This window comes from Urocitellus parryii, chromosome 13 (genome assembly GCF_045843805.1).
Source record: "Urocitellus parryii isolate mUroPar1 chromosome 13, mUroPar1.hap1, whole genome shotgun sequence".
Lineage (NCBI taxonomy): Eukaryota > Metazoa > Chordata > Mammalia > Rodentia > Sciuridae > Urocitellus > Urocitellus parryii.
The window spans coordinates 71,527,102-71,540,864 of record NC_135543.1 but is presented as its reverse complement, the minus strand read 5'-3'; the positions used below and the strand labels follow the sequence as shown (position 1 = coordinate 71,540,864).

Genomic DNA, 13,763 nt, shown 5'->3' with positions numbered 1-13,763 from the left:
AACTTTCCACACCAAGTAATATACCTTTGAGCTATGTAAGGAATGTTTACAGGAAAACAAGTGGCTTGATGACAAAGAAACATGTTTATTTTATGCCTTCAGATAAACATATATCCAAAGCACACCTGCTATGCCCATGTCCACCTCCCCCCCAAAAAAGAAAGATTTCATTAAAAAATAATATGATGCCTTTACAATTGATGGATCTGTCAATCATGGAAATTTATTCTGTCACTTTGGAAATTGATTCAAGAAAAGGTGCATAAAAAAGAAGTCCAATACATTTCTACACAGTACAGTACCTCTCTAGAGATGAAACCACCTGCCTACATTTCTTCTGATGGGGAAGGTGGGTACAAGTTCAGAGAACACTAGGAGAGCAATGTGTCCAGATGATGTAAATTGTCATATTCTATCTTCAGATGAAGAACTAACTGGTCAAGAAACCTATGCTCAGTATCATGAATAGGGACTCACCGACAAAAATCACTAGCAGCTGTCCTGCATCTACAAGGAAAAGTTGGTCACTGTATTGTGCCTCTGAGAAGTACAGCCCCATTAGAGCTTTCTCAGAAGTTCTTCCCCATGTTCCTATTCAGAGAGAAACACAGGTTAGAGTTGGGTGATATCCTTTATTCAGCTCAACTCTCTTACAGATGAGGCAATGGAGGCCTAGAAAAATGTACTTGCCCAACTTAACACAATAATTCAACTCCACCACACATTTCTGGGTAACCTAGTGCTAGTCATTGAGCTTTCTGAATTGGTTAAGTTGTTCAAAGATGGCAGAGGTCTGAGGTACCTTCTGCAACTAAGCCCTAACCTCTATTTCATATAACAAAACTCCAGGAGGAATAGAACTAGATCATGGTCATTCAAGGGCACATAAAGACATTGGTCAACCCACTACTGTCTCTATCCTAAATCTCAGAGTTACTGGGACCTACCGTGTTGTCCATTTGTCTGTTGTCATCAATAGCTCTCTTCTGCAAGGTCAATTTAAAGAATGATTTGGTATCTGTGCCTTACTGAGGTGAAGGTGTGTCAGCTCTAAGTGATAGCTTTCAGGTTCTAAATGGCCGCCTTCAGATCTCAGCTCTGACCCCAGATCCATGGGAAAGCCCAGCAGTGGCACCCGTTATGACCCCACAAGTACGGGTCCTTCTAAATCAGTATTTACATTAGGACCCTTCAAGGACTGTCTTTCTTGCAATAGTTCTAGAATCTTGGGATTTTCCATGATTTACCTGAATATTTTCAGCACAGGAAGATGCTATGAGATGCATCTAGATATCCCTATCACTCATCAGCATCAACAGCTCTCTTCTGCAAGGCCAATATAAAAGCTTTCTGTTCTGCACAGGCTCATTCCCATGGACATTCACAGGGTGGTCATTTCACTTAGTAAATCACATTGAACAAAATTATGGGGGTCTGCTCATTCATACATGAGGGCTTCCACTATCTCACCTGGAAGGACTTCTGCTCTCTTGAGGCAATCTCATGTGTGCTTGATCTCTTTCCAGGCCTGACATAACCCAAATGCTCAGTTCACATAAGATGTTATTATTATTAGTGTCTACCTCTGAATTTCAACCTACCACATGCCATTACAGCAAAATCATTTGTTGATGGAGAACACTATGCATACACTTATAAAATGAGATATGAACAGACCAAACACCATGTCATTTTCAATAGAAAGTATGGCATATAATCTATAATCTTGAAAAAGTGAAAAAAATGAATTTCTCTGGGCCTCAATTTCTATGTTTAGTAAATGAAGAGACTGGGTCAAGAAGCATCTAAAGACCCAAAGTTATCACTCTAGACATGCGAGACTATTAAGGCAACTGTCAGGCAGGCTGCAGACCTAGCCAGGTTCTGAGTATTTGTATTTTTATTGTTCACCAAGTCTCATTTCATGGTAAGGCTGTGGAATTTTGTTTGTTGGAAGAAAGAACAGCAAAATAAACTTCTCTGCAGCATCTGCATTTCCCCCTCTGGCACAGTTTAAGGGACATGCTGTTGCATTTCCCATTGGCAGAGGCACTGGCATGCCTGTTTAGGAACTACTATTAGAAGCCACAAAAAGCCAGCCAGAGTAAGCTGCCCCAAGTGGGAGAAGGAAGGCTCTTTCCAGGCAAATGCCAGTATAAAAAAGATGTGGGGTCATGGTAGGACAATCATCAAAGAATAGATATTCTTTCTTTACTTCTTTTTTTTTAATTCCTCACTAAGCCTGCTGTGTTAGTCATCTTTCGGTCACCACAGTAAAACACTGAAGATAATTAACTTATAAAGAGAAAAGATCCACTTGAGCTCACAGTTTAGGGGTTTCCAACTTAACAAACAGGAGAACCTCACGCTTTGGGTCCTAGTGGGTGTGCCAGATGGCAATGCTGGGGAATGCCTGGCAGAGCAAGCTGCTGTAATCAAGCCAAGAATCAAAAGAGGAAGAAGAAGAGACCAGGGTCCCGCAATCTTCTTCAAGAGTATGTCTGCAGTGACAAGAAGGTCTTCACTAGGGACCACTTTCATAATGTTCTTTTGGCTCTTGACACTCCAGCCTGGGGACCAAGCCTTTCATACATGGGCCTTTGGGAGGACATTCACGACCCAAACCATAGCACCTGCTAACAATTCATTAACAAATAAATTTGGACACCAAAACATTACTGATCATGGAATGTGTTCTTGGGATCTTCTCTACTTTTCTATGGATCTTGGGATTTTTCAATGGACATGGGCTCTGCTCACAGGGTTAACACAAGACAAAATAAAGAAAATCTTTAGCATGCCCTAGACTTCAGTGATAGTTAAGCATCTAACTAATAAAAGAGAAATGTATAATTGGGATGCCACTATCTTTTTAAAGTTTTAGTTGTTCCCACCTGATCTACAATAATGAAGGCAAAACAAGGAAGACACTGAATAACTTGGAAGCCTGGTATCACCACTGACATTGACAACATCTAGGAAGATCTCCTTGTTTGTTCCCCACATATTTTATTGATCACTCATCTTTTGGTAAAATTAAGCCAGTGCATTTCTCTCTGCAATCACACTGCAATGTTTCAGTCAGTATTGATAATAAAATGCTTGCCCCAAATCCTAAAACAGCTGAACCCACATCTACAGCAATACCCCAAGAGCTCTCACATTTTGCTAGTACATTCTCAAACAGGAAGATGTATCTAATCTAATGCTGATCACATCACATGATTAACCACTGCCAAAATGCTCAGACTTTGTTTTACCTATGAAGAGGTAGTAGGCATATGAATTATATCAGGCTTTTTTTAAAGCTTCTTGCAAACCCTCATAAGTTAACCCATGCATAATTCCCTCCTTGTAGAAACTGCAACACTGTCAGGGCAGTATATAGCAGTAATAATAGGGATACCAAATTATAGATAACTCATAATTACCTTAGTATCATCTACACTTGATATTTTTCTTAACATTATCTCAGAATGTGCAGGTTCAAATCCTGCAGAGGTTAAAGTACCTGTTACTATACCACCAAGGTAATACAGAAACAGTTTCCCAAAGGAGGGACATTCCTTTTTGGTTGGTGAAACAATGTTGAGGAGGAAAGGTACACACAGACACAGTTACAGAGAAATGGATAGGAGCTGTATATTCAAAGAGGCTGTGGTTCACACCAATTAAGTTAGGGTAATTGTCATTCACTAGACTTGATAATTTAGTCCTTCTGAGAAGCAGACATCAAATAGGAAGAGTCAAGGATATGTGTACAACATGTATTATTGCTATCTACCACACAATTATTTTCTAGGTAATACATTGTTGCACATAAATATATGCTTACATACAGTATGTATGATTTAGGAACATTTATTATCTTCCAGAAAAATTCAAGTGCTTATATAGATGTAAACAAGACACCCTTAGAAATACAGAGTAGAATGGCTGGGTCTGGGCTTGGGCAAGGAGAGATGTTGGTCAAAGGGTACAAAGTTTCAAATATGGAGAATTAAAAAGCTCCTATAATGTAATATATGGTGACTATAATAACAACACTGTAGTGTTTACCTACTATTTACTAGGAGAGTAGATCTCAACTGTCTCATCAAAGAAAGAATCAAAGAATTATAAATGGCATAAGGTGATGGCTATGCTAATTAGCTTCTGATGTACTTCTGCATTGAACTGCTTGCTTTCAGAATCATAATCAGGGAATCGTTTGGTACTATGGGGGACAGACAAGCCTCCATCCACAGCTCCCTTCAGGGCCCCAAAAACTTTATTTCCAGTTGTAGTTCTATCAAGGCCTGCATCCAAATAGCAGGTGAAGGCACCAGGTTGACTATCAATGCTTTCCACACTGTGTTCATCTCCAGTCACTTCCACTTGGCCTTCATAAATCTTGTCCATACCAAATCTATTGAGAAGCCTATAGGCCAGCAGCAGGCCAGTACAATATGCTGCAGCATAATTTGTTAGGCCAACTTTCACACCATAGTTTGGTGGTTCATGTGCATATGCTGCGCAGACTATCATATCCCCTTCTATACGGGCATAAGCAATCTGGCAAATGATATCTCTGTTAGTTACACAAACTATCATCCTGTATTTGGGTGTGTTGTACTTATTTTTGTCCTGGATCACTATGCATTTCCGCGAATAGTAATCAGTTGTGCCCTCTTCTTGACAACTTTAAGAAATCCCATCCTGGGGCTGGGTATGTGGCTCAAGCGGTAGCGCAATGGCCTGGCATGCGTGTGGCCCAGGTTCGATCCTCAGCACCACATACAAACAAAGATGTTGTGTCCGCCGAAAACTAAAAAATAAATATTAAAATATTCTCTCTCTCTCTCTCTCTCTTAAAAAAAAGAAAGAAAGAAAGAAAGAAAGAAAGAAAGAAAGAAAGAAAGAAAGAAAGAAAGAAAAGAAACCCCATCCTGCAGAACAGAGCCCGGGTCCGTGGATCCACACAAACCTGCAGGCCCAACAGCACTACAGGGGAGAAAAGCTCTTCATGCCATTTTTAAGTTCATTTTTAAAAGACACTTTCTTAAATGCTTTGCAGGTGATTATCAAAAAATTAAACAAAAATATTTTATGTCTCTTTTTAATTTTAATTTATCCTAATTCACAATTTTTAAATTTGTACAACAATTGCTTTGATATATAAAAGACAAGTGATTAAAATCTCCACATGTTGAACCTAATTGATATTTAGCATAATTTTAAATGAATAGTCAACCTATGACATCTCCTGTCATAGCTACCAGAAAAGAAATGCAAAAGCATCAGATGTGGTGTCCATACAGACAGATTTGGGCAGTGGTTATGCAAGTGACACCAAGACAAGAGATCCTAGTAGAACTGAGGATACAAACTTGGCCATTCCACAGTGACTGCTCTCTATGTATATGTGAGTGTGTATATATACACATACACACACACACACACACACATAGTATGCACTGTGTATTTACATATGTGTTTCTATATGTATGGGTGTATATTATATATGTGTGTGTATTCCCCTCATTTCAAATAGTTGAGAATGACCCAGGGATGTGCATAAAATTATTTTTCTCTCATCTCACAGAAAAAAATGACTCAAAAATGTCTGTTTAGTTCAAGGATATTACAAAAGAAAAATTTTTTGTTAAATATGATCAAGGGTCCAGTGTGTAAAATCAGAGGCCTCCAAATCAACAGTCTAACTAGTACTATCTCCAACTGATAAAAGTACAGACAACATGGATTTTTTTCCCATCAAGCTTGGATTTTGGCCACTTACATTCACATTTCTATAAACAAACATGCTAATAAGCACTTAGGAAAATAGCCCAGAGTGACGCATACACACATTTGGGTTGGGGCTCAAATTGCCTATAAGAACAAAGGAAGAGGAAGAATGATTAGGAAAAATTTAATCTAAATGGGAATGTATATATGCATTAATTTTATACTTGGAACTTCAATCCCTGTTGTGTACCTCACCAAAAAACAATGGCCCCATGATCACTTGGTTTTGATTTGGCAATATTCAACTTTCCTTTGATATACCCATAGAAGAATCACAATAAAATAAAATCAGTTAATAAAACAAATCATGGGCCACAAGGGGAAAACCCTTTATATTTCAAGTTTTTCTTATCAGGGTTACTTGGATTTATGTTTAGATAACAGCTACTGATACCAAACACATTTAGTGGGTGTCTGCTTTGTCTAAGAAACTTTTCTAGTGTGATGGGAGAGGCTGTAAGTAAAAGAAACCATCTCAGTCCTAACTCTGCACCTGTGGCCACATCCTTAACCCAAGGTTTCCGAGATCAGATGTCCAGCTCCTTTTAAATGAGAAGTTCCTTAGCAAATTCTTACCTAGCAGAGTAAAAATAAATGAACATACAAATGGAACTGATCACTGGATATGCAGGGGGTGAGTCACCTTCTTTTGCTTCTCTGTGGAACTCTAACATCTGGAAACCCAGGGGTCTCATTCCAAACTGACATACTAGCTCCCTGGGATTCAGTTCCTACAAAGTTAGATTTGTGACAATCCATTCTCTACATTATGTCTCACCATTTATGTGGGAATAAAATTAATTCACATGGAATAGTTGTTTTATCCCCCCAGTCCTGGGTGTTAAAACCAGGGCCTTGCACATGCTAAGAAAGTATTCCACCACTAAGCTATATCCCCAGTCCTTTATAATTTTTATTTTGAGACAGGGTCTCACTAAATCACTCAGGGTCTTGTTGACTTGCCAAGGCTGGCCTTGAACTTGCAGTCCTCTTGTCTCATTCTCCCACAGGTATGCATAATGTGCCAGGCTGATAAAAGGGTTTTTAATGGTACAATGGTGGTACTGTCCCAGCAGGAAGGGACTGAAGGAGGCAGTCGTGAAATGTCATGCTCCTCCTCTAAAAACCAAGGGAGAGGGGAAGTGCTGTGGAGATGGGACTCCAAACATCAAGAGTGACATACGAATTAAAACAAACAAATAAAAAGTCCTAAATGAATAGAAACAAAAGTCAATAATCAGAAAACCATGAGAATTTCAGGGGCTCAATCATATGCTTCTAAAAGCTAATAATTAGTAGTCAGTAAAGTTTGGTTAGCTTGAAATCTGACAGAGACTAATTCTTGAGAAAGAAGATAGGTGATGGTTGACAGCCCTGGCTCCAGGCTCAGAGCTGTGAGTCGATGTCAATTTCCTCAGCCTCCTTCCTCCCTCAAGTGCAAATGTAGGTAATAATAACTCTTACCTCCTATGCTTGTTTTGAGGATTCAAGGAGTTAAAACATGCAGAGAATGATGCATTCCACTGTCATGTATTTTAAAAATAAAAGCAATTAAAAAAAACAGTTGCAAGAACAGTAAAAAAAAAAATGCAGAGGACTAAAATTGGGCAGGCATATGGTAAATCTGCAGATGTGTTAATTCTTTCCATCTCCTTCACCGTCAAACAAGAGCAAGACTGGCCAGGACCTGAAAGTTACCTGTTTTCTCATTATCTAGAAGTACAGCCACATTTGCACCTCATCTCATACTTCTGAGGCATTCCTCATTCAATTATATGTTGACATTCTGGCCACACATTATCTTTGGAAGACAAGAACTGAGAACTATGTGGGTACTTAGATTGAGGAAGAGAACAAGATATCACGTTGTGTGTTCTGGATGCAGTTTATTTAGTTTTAACTTCCTGCTATATTTTATTTTACTACACTTATTTTACCTTTGCTGGTTATTTTCTTTTGTCTTTTTTTCTCTCTATGCTGTTGTATTTGATGTTATGAATTTTTAAAGTTACTTTACCATCATTGGGAAATAAAATTGATCAAAAATAAAACGGCCGAAAATGAGTCTGTAAAACGACTATTGCTTCTTGTCTTCTGGTACAGGGGTTCACAGACACAAACACATATGCACAAAATAATGAACAGGAAATCAGAACAGAAAGCAGAGGCAGGGGGTTGTGTAACTTACAGGAATGGCAGGTGGCTCCTGCGTAGCCCATGTGAGTGCAGTCAAAGGAGAAGGTGTCCCAGGACTGGGAACATTCACCCCCATGTTCACAATAGCTGGACAAACACCTAAAGAAGGACAGACACATTGCTGTTTCTACATTCAGTCATAATAAAATGTGCATCTCACACTAGTATGGTATAGGAAAAGAAGGAGGACAACAATCAACAGAAACATTTCAACAGGACCAAAGACTGTGGAGTCTGTTCTCACCATTTATGTGGGAATAAGATCAATTCACATCGAATAGTTGTTTTTTCCCTTGAGTTATCTCAACTAACCTTCAACTAACCTTCAACCACAAGTTGAGTTGTCTCAACTAACCTTAAACCACAAGTCAATAAGTGTAGTACATGCTACTGATTCTCATTATTTTTGTGACAGGTAAATTTTCTATTTATCAGAAAAATGCTTTTCTTCTCACAAAAACATAATATTGATTTCATACCTGACCAGGATATAAACTGCTTGCAATGACCATAGGCAGATACACATTTCCCCTCCATCCTTCCACACCCTTGTGATGTGACACTGCAGATCTTTCCATACATAGGCACAGTCTGCATTTCCACCTTGAATCTGAGTTGGGCATGTGACCAACTTTGACCAAAGGACATTTTAACAACAACACAGTATTTAGTAATCAGGCACAAAAAGGACAGTTCTCTTTTGTAAACCTCAAATATGTTTCTGGTATGTATGAAGAATGAAGTGTTTTTTTTTTTTTTTTTTGCCTAAAAGCACAACAATATAAATCAAGAATCAATAAATGGTATGGAGTCAAACTAATAAGCTTCTTCTTGGCAAAGTAAACAATTATGTGAAGAAAGGGCCTACAGAGTGGGAGAAAATCTTTGCAAATACATCAGAGCACTAATCTCCAGGATATATAAAGAACTCAAAAACCTTAACACCAAAAAAATACATAACCCAATCAATAATGGGACAAGGAACTGAACAGACGCTTTTCAGAAGATAAGACAGTTGATCAACAAATATATGAAAAAATGTTCAATACCTCAGTTACTAGAGAAATGCAAATCAAAACTACTCTAAGATTTCATCTCACTCCAGTCAGAATGGCAGTCGTCAAGAGTACAAGCAACAATAAGTGTTGGTGAGGATGTGGGGAAAAGGCACACTCATACATTGCTGGTGGGACTTCAAATGGGTGCAACCACTCTGGAGGGCAGTATAAAGATTCCTTAGAAAATTCGGAATGAAACCACTGTTTAACCCAGCTATCCCACTCCTCGATTACAGCTTTGTAAGGATAGAAACAGATGTCATTTATCTTTTATTTTTTATTTTCGGGTGGGAGGGCTGGAGATTGAACTCAGGAGTACTCAACCACTGAGTCACATCCCAGCCCTATTTTGTATTATTTTTAGTTAAACACATGGTCTCACTGAGTTGCTTAGCACTTCGCTTTTGCTGAGGCTGGCTTTGAACTCAAGTTCTCCTGCCTCAAACTCCTAAATTGCTAGGATTATAGGCAAGCACCACCGTGCCCAGCCAGAAGTCATTTTATAGCCCAGTGGAGATGTAATCTCCAAATAAAATGTGGTCTTACTTCCTGTTGAGTTCAGTTTACATCTAATTAAATATCATATTTTAGTATTTCTTATGCAAATGAGCACATAAATCCAAGTCCTGCAAATGATCTTCAAACCAGCTTTCTCCTTTCTGTTTTATCTCTCACTAGTGACTTGGTTTGGGGGACTCATAAGGGTCTTATGTGGGTCACATTTCTAATGTGACTCCAAAAGTCATAGATCCTGCTCTACAGAGTAAAAAAAGCTGAAAACAAAAACAAGAGGATTTAGGTTAGATGCTTAAAACATATTTGATGAAGTTAACTCTGAAATAGAATTCAGGAAGAAATTCTGTGATCTTAGAGCCAGAACAACGTGAAATGAAAAGAAAAAATATCTCTTGTGGTCTTTCCGTGTAACTCTTCTAACTTAAACATTGTGACAAAAAAATTTGTAATCTATATTATTTTTCATCTATTTAAAATTTAAGCATCAAATATCAGGAGAAATTTACCTTTACTTTGTTTTCAAGGGAAAAATGGTACATACTGCACTTTAAAAGTTTAAAAAGCCATTCAACCTGGATGGAAGTATAGCTCAGTACAGAGCACTTGCTTGGCATATGCAAGGTCCTGGGTTCCCAGTCTCTAGCACCACCCCCCCTCCTCCCCCAAAAGAAATTAAAACAGTGTTCTATAATAGTGTTGACTAACAAAAAAATCAATAAGGATATATACATATATATGTATATACATATATATTCATGTGTATAAGTGTGTATGATTATATACATGTGTGTGTGTATATATATAAACACACATATATAATGTGTATACATATATATATGTGTGTGTGTGTGTGTGTGTGTGTGTGTATATAGTAACCTTTATCCACATGAAAACAACTGTAAATACTTCTAGCTACAACTGCATATAGATTGTAATGCTAAATAAACCAAAATTCAGGCAAAACACTGGCCAAATTAGTGCCCACAGTTCAGCTCACAAGGAAACTCAGAATGCTGGTGGTCAAGAATTTTTGGTTTATAAAAGAAAGAAAAACTTTCACTCCCAGCTTTTCAACCAATAAGCAGTAAAGGAAGGTATTAGGAAAGTGTGGTGGTGAAAAACCTTTTGGCTAAGAAATTCCACTCCTGAAAATTATCATCAAAATAAAAGCCTCAATATCTGAAACCACATGTGCCAATGCCAGTGTTTGTAGTGGGGAAAAACTAGAGATAGGATACCCACCTTCAGTAGGAAAAAGAAGAAAATACTGGTGCACTTTCATAATGAAATGCTAATAGCCATTAAAATAGAACTATACCTGGTTAAAAAAAGAATCCCACAATGTGTTACTGAGTCAGAAAAGCATATTTGTAAAAACTGCCAAATTCAGATAGGTAAGTATTTAGAAACATGTACATGAACATGAGCCTGTGACAGATCTAAGTGAGATTTGATTATGCTGGGTACAATAAGGTAGGCAAACTAGTCCAGGAACATGACAGTGTTGGGAGGAAATGCAGTTCTGCAGGGAAAAAGCAGAAGGAAAGCAAAGAAAGCCAAGCAGAAAGAAAAACTGGGAGGTGACCTCAGAGAAATTCTATGGTAAGTTCTGGCCTTTCCTTCCCTCATGGACACACAGATTCAAAGAAACACAGATCAAGTCTTTTTATGAAAAATGAAGACCCTATTTCATAAGACGCACGAAACTAGCCACATTGAAGCTGATAGCAAAACCCATGAAACCCTAACCCCTTTCCCAGCACAGTGTCAGAGAACTATGAAACTGCAGTACCAGCTTCTTCCAGGGGAGGGAAGGAAAGGTCTGAACTGTACATCCAAGTCCAACGTTCTGAGGGCTGCCCAACGGACTGGTCTGATTCACTTCTTACCTGAATCTGAGTCTTAACAGGAAGGGACCCTGTGTGGGAGTCCCTGAGGACAAAAAGAGGAGTGTAGAGGATATCCATCAAGCAAGTAAGCCCTGTAGCCTCTCTCCGAGGTTCAACACAGAGTGCACTGCTGAAACCCCCCAAATCCCAGGTTCTTCATGGGGAGGGGAAGAGATGGACTGTGTATCCAACATTCCAAATTTTCCAGTGATTGGCTTCTACCCACGGGACTGGTTCCTTCTCTCCTATCTTGAAGCAATTAAGAAGCTGGCATGCCGTGGACCTCTAGGAGACATGAGAACAAAGACGGCAGTTTAGACTAGGAAGCAAGCACCTGCTAAGCCCCTCAACTAGAGCAGAAAAGCAAGAAGGTGGAAATCACCAAACTTCAGTTCCTGAGGAAGAAAAGGATTGGACTATATGTATAAGTTTCCAACTTATGGAAATCACCAACCTTCAGTTCCTGAGGAAGAAAAGGATTGGACTATATGTATAAGTTTCCAACTTTTTCAGGGGCTGCCAGAGAGACTGGCTTCTGTCACGTTTGTCTTGGTGCACTGATGAGACCTGGAACATTTTAGATACCTGCGAGCCATTGGGGAAAATGGTGGCAGTTTGAACTATCATGTCATTACTTATACAGCCTATCTTTGTGGTTCAATAAAGTGAATAAAGTAATCACCAAATCTCAACTTTTCTCTGGAAGAGAAGAGCTGGATCAAGTGTGCAGTGTTCCAACATTTTCAGAGGCTGTCTGAGGGACTGGCTTTTATCTCACCTCTCTTAGAGCATATTCTAGATGCATGAGGGCCACTGAGAGTATTGCCAAAGGTTGGACTATTTTGTAGTCATCTGCCAGAGCCCCTCTCCTGGTCAGCACAAATTAATCAATGAGAATCCCAGAACCTGGCTCATCTCTGTGATGAAGAGAAAAGAAAGAAACATAAGCCAAACAGTCATAACTGGCTTCAATCTCCATTTTCAGAGCATGAGTGAGACCTGGTATAATCTAGATGTCTGTGTGCCTCTGAGACCTCAAAGGAATCCTGGTGTGCTGCCGCATCAAAAACCCCGTGGTACCACAGACAGAAACTAAAAGCAGCAGAAGTCTGTGAATTCATGAAAGAAAGAAAGAAGGAAAAAAAGAAGGAAGGAAGGAAGGAAGGAAGGAAGGAAGGAAGGAAGGAAGGAAGGAAGGAGAGAGAGAGAGAGAGAGAGAGAGAGAGAGAGAGAGAAAGAGAGAGAAAGCAAAGATAAAAAGAAACAGGCAAATCCCCTAACTGGGAATTTACACAACTAAATCCAGCCAAGACACATACACAGAGAGTTTGAAAGGTACGTGGCAGCGCTTCCCATACAGAATTGAAAAATTCCCATAGAATTTTTATTCTATACAAATCTTGTTCATAAAGATTGGAAAAGGTGGTTGGTTTTTTTTTTTCCTAATGTGCAGGTACTAACACTAAGAGACAAGGAAAATTAACAAATAGAAAAACATGCCTCTCCAAAAGGAATAAGATGAGACTTTTAGATCCCAATTTTACTAACATGTAATATATGAATTACCTGGCAAAGTACTCAAAATAAACTTGGGAGAAAAAAGCATGAACAAAATGAAAAATTTAGCAGATATATAAAAAGAACCAAAAGAAGTCTTTTTTTTTTTTTTTTTTTTTTTTTTAAAGAGAGAGTGAGAGAGAGAGGGGGACAGAGAGAGAGAGAGAATTTTAACACTTATTTATTTTCTTAGTTCTCGGCGGACACAACATCCTTTTGTTGGCATGTGGTGCTGCTGAGGATCGAACCCGGGCCGCACGCATGCCAGGCGAGCGCGCTACCGCTTGAGCCACATCCCCAGCCCCCAAAAGAAGTCTTGACCATAAAGAAAACAGTAACTAAAATGAAAAATTCAACAGAGAAATCAGTCTATATCAAAATATCATACTAGATCAAGCAGAAGAATCACTGAATTTAAAGATAAATCATTTGAAATTAGCCACTCAATGGCATAAAAAGAAAACAAAAAGTGAAAAAAAAAATGAAGAAACTTGGTAACTTATAGGACACTATTGAGTAGACCAGTATAAATAATTATGAATGTCCAAGAAAGAAAAGACAGAGCCAAAAGCTTACTCAAAGAAATAATGGGGAAAAACTACTGAAATTTGAAAAAAAAGGGAAGAAATATCTATATTTAGGAAATCCAAAAAAGAAGAACCCAAAGAATTCCTCAGTGAGAGACACTATAATTAAATTGTGAAATATCAGACATAAAGAGAACTGTGAGAGCAGCCAGGGAAAAGTGACAGATCACATT

The 13,763-nt window shown here is 38.6% G+C and overlaps 1 long non-coding RNA gene and 1 pseudogene across 2 annotated transcripts in view; both read right to left on the bottom strand.

Annotated features, from left to right (window-relative positions):
• The window catches only part of LOC113199023 (uncharacterized), a 28,538-nt gene that overhangs the window by 6,884 nt on the left and 7,891 nt on the right, over positions 1-13,763 (bottom strand). Inside the window, exons 2-3 of one of the 2 annotated variants that reach the window (XR_013342376.1) lie at positions 11,447-11,731; positions 7,976-8,082 (exon numbers count right to left, since the gene is read on the bottom strand). This is a non-coding gene — a long non-coding RNA (uncharacterized LOC113199023). The remainder of the gene's footprint in view (positions 1-7,975; positions 8,083-11,446; positions 11,732-13,763) is intronic. The other variant, XR_013342377.1, reaches the window with a different exon arrangement.
• Positions 4,117-7,547, bottom strand: LOC113199017 (large ribosomal subunit protein uL18 pseudogene; annotated as a pseudogene).